The sequence below is a fragment of the Chlorella variabilis genome (assembly GCF_000147415.1).
Source record: "Chlorella variabilis unplaced genomic scaffold CHLNCscaffold_12, whole genome shotgun sequence".
NCBI classification, from domain to species: Eukaryota; Viridiplantae; Chlorophyta; class Trebouxiophyceae; order Chlorellales; family Chlorellaceae; genus Chlorella; species Chlorella variabilis.
The window spans coordinates 939716-942388 of record NW_005435076.1 but is presented as its reverse complement, the minus strand read 5'-3'; positions in this window follow the sequence as shown (position 1 = coordinate 942388).

Genomic DNA, 2673 nt, shown 5'->3' with positions numbered 1-2673 from the left:
GCACCCCCCCCCCCCCCACCGCCCCTTCCCCCCCCTCCAAACCACAGCCCCCCCCCCCACCCCCCCCCCCACACCCACCCACCCACCCACCCGCCCGCCGACCTCCCCCCTTGCTCCCTGCGCCCGCAGGCTGAAGCTGCCTGCTGCTGTGGAGCGCGACGACCCGCTGCTGTTCCTGGGGGAGGGGGAGTTTGTGGATGTGGTGGAGCAGCTGATGGGGGTGGACCCGGCGGAGGTGGCGCAGGCGTTTGCGGGTGGGTGGGCGGGCGCGGGGCGGATGCTATGGGGCGCCTTGTCTTGGCAGCCAGGCCTGCACGCACGCGCTGCCTGCCGCGTGCAGCGCTGCCACCAGCCGGCTGGGCGCCGTCGTTCCACCCCTCCGCCCGCACGCACACGCCATCCAGCCCCACCCACCAACCAGGATGCCACCCTTCTCCCGCCCCCGCCGCGCCCCGCAGACCACTACAGCATGATGCGCAGCTACTCGCAGCGCCCAGGGGCAGGCGGCGGCGAGGAGGGCGGCCCGCAGCGGCAGCACAGCGCGCTGCTGGCGGGCGCGGACGCGCCGCGGCAGGCTGCTCCGCCACCCGCGGAGGAGTACGTTTACAAGGACCCCCAGGGCGTGGTGCAGGGGCCCTTTGCGCGGCAGGACATCATCGACTGGTGCGCTGTGGCAGCGCCACGTCAGCACGCCACCTCAGCACGCCGCTCGGCGCTGCGCCTCGGGAGTGCATGCGGCGCCCGCCAGGCGTCGCTGGTGTGCTGCCGTGCGCTGAGGCCGAGGCCCGCTGCCCGCTGGCCATCCCCCCCTTCCAACAACAGCCCCACACCCAGCCGCCCCTGTGCCGCAGGTATGATGCCGGCTACTTCACTCCAGAGCTGGAGGTGCGAGCGTCCGGGGAGGCCGCCGACGCCCCCTTCAGGCCGCTGGCGGCGCTGCTCAGGGCGTGGAACAAGCCGGTGGGGCCGCCCGGCTTTGCGGCGGTGGCGGCGGCCGCGCCGGCGCAGCCCGAGGCGGCGGCGGCCGCTCCGGAGCCGGCGCCGGAACCGGAACCGGAGCCGGAGCGGGCCCCTGTGCAGCTGCCGGAGGCCGAAGACTTGCTGGCGGCCTCGCTGCACCACCTGGATCTGGCGCCTGCAGCCGCGGCCGCCGCGGCGGCTGCACCCCAGGCCCCCGAGCCCTCCGACCCCATCATCGACCCCGCCCTGGTCAAGCGCTCCGCCTCGGCACACCTGCTGCTGGCGCAGCAGCAGGCGGCGCAGCAGGCCCAGCAGCAGGCTCAGCAGCAGCAGCACCAGCAGCACCAGCAGCACCAGCAGCAGCATGCGCTGCCGCTGGGCGAGGCGCTGCCGCTGGGCGGGCCGCTGGCGCAGCTGCATGCCATGGGCTCCGGCCGCCTGCACGCGGGGCTGCTGCCGCAGCCAGCCCACCCGCACATGGGCCTGCTGCCGCAGCAGGAGCCCTTCCTGCCGCGGCAGCCGCACCCGCTGCAGGCGCAGCACCTGCCGCCCGCGCCCATGCCCCACCACCTGCAGCCGCAGTTTGTGCCCCTGGGGCCGCAGATGCCGGCGCAGCCGCAGCAGCCCGAGCTGCCGGCGTGGCTGACGGAGGCCACCCCCGGGCTGGCGCTGGCGCCGCAACCTGCGCCGCAGCCCCCGCCCGCTCCCGCTGCCGCCCCAGCCCCGGCCATGAGGCAGCAGCCTGCGGCGCCCGCCGCGGCAGCCCCGCCCCGTCCCTCGCTTCTGGACATCCAGCGCGAGCAGCAGGCGCAGGAGGCGCGGCTGCGGGAGGCGCAGCAGCTAGCCGAGGCACAGCAGCGCGCGGCGGCCCTGGAGGAGGAGGAGCAGCGGCGGCAGCAGCACGCCGCCCTGCTGTACCACCACCATCCAGATGAGGAGGAGGAGGGGGAAGAGCAGCTGGTTTTTCCGCCGCCGCCGCCGCCGCCGCGCACCGCCGCCCAGCAGCCGCAGGGGCCGCGCCCCGAGACCAAGGCCGCGCCCTGGGCGGGGGCGACGCCCAAGAAGAAGACGGGTGCGCCGCCGACGCCGACGCCGCTGCAGCAGCTGCCGCTGCCGCTGTGCCCCCTCTGCCTCCTGCGTTTATCGGCGCTGGCCAGCCTGCTCTTGCCCTGCGTTGTGCTGGTCGGCCAGGTGGCCGACTGCCCGTCTGGGTTGCCCCTTGCTCTGCTCCCCTGCCCTCCCGCTGCAGGCAAGACTCTGCTGGAGATCCAGGAGGAGGAGGCGGCACGCGCGGCGCGCCTGGCGGCAGAGGAGGCGGCGGCGGCGGCGGCGGCGCCCCCGGGAGCGGCGGCCCCCATGGGCGGCTGGGCCAAGAAGGCTCGCGGCAACATCAGCGGCGGGAGGTGGGCGGGGCGCCGGCACGCGAAGCGACAGGGCGGCCTCCCTGCGGCCGGCGCTTGTGCCCCGCTGTCGCCAGGCTGGCAATGGGTACCTTTGCATGAAGCCGGGGCCGAGCGTGCTGCGCACAGCCCTGCCCAGGCGCTGAGGTCCCGCCGCCTGCGCCGCCTGCCCTGTGCAGCATGATGTCGCTCCGCGAGATTCAGGAGGAGGAGCAGCGGCAGCGGGAGGCGGAGGCGGCGGAGGCGGCGGGATTTCAGCGCCTGGGTAGGGCTGTGCGCAGCAAGCTCGGGCCCGGCCTGATGCAAAGGGCCG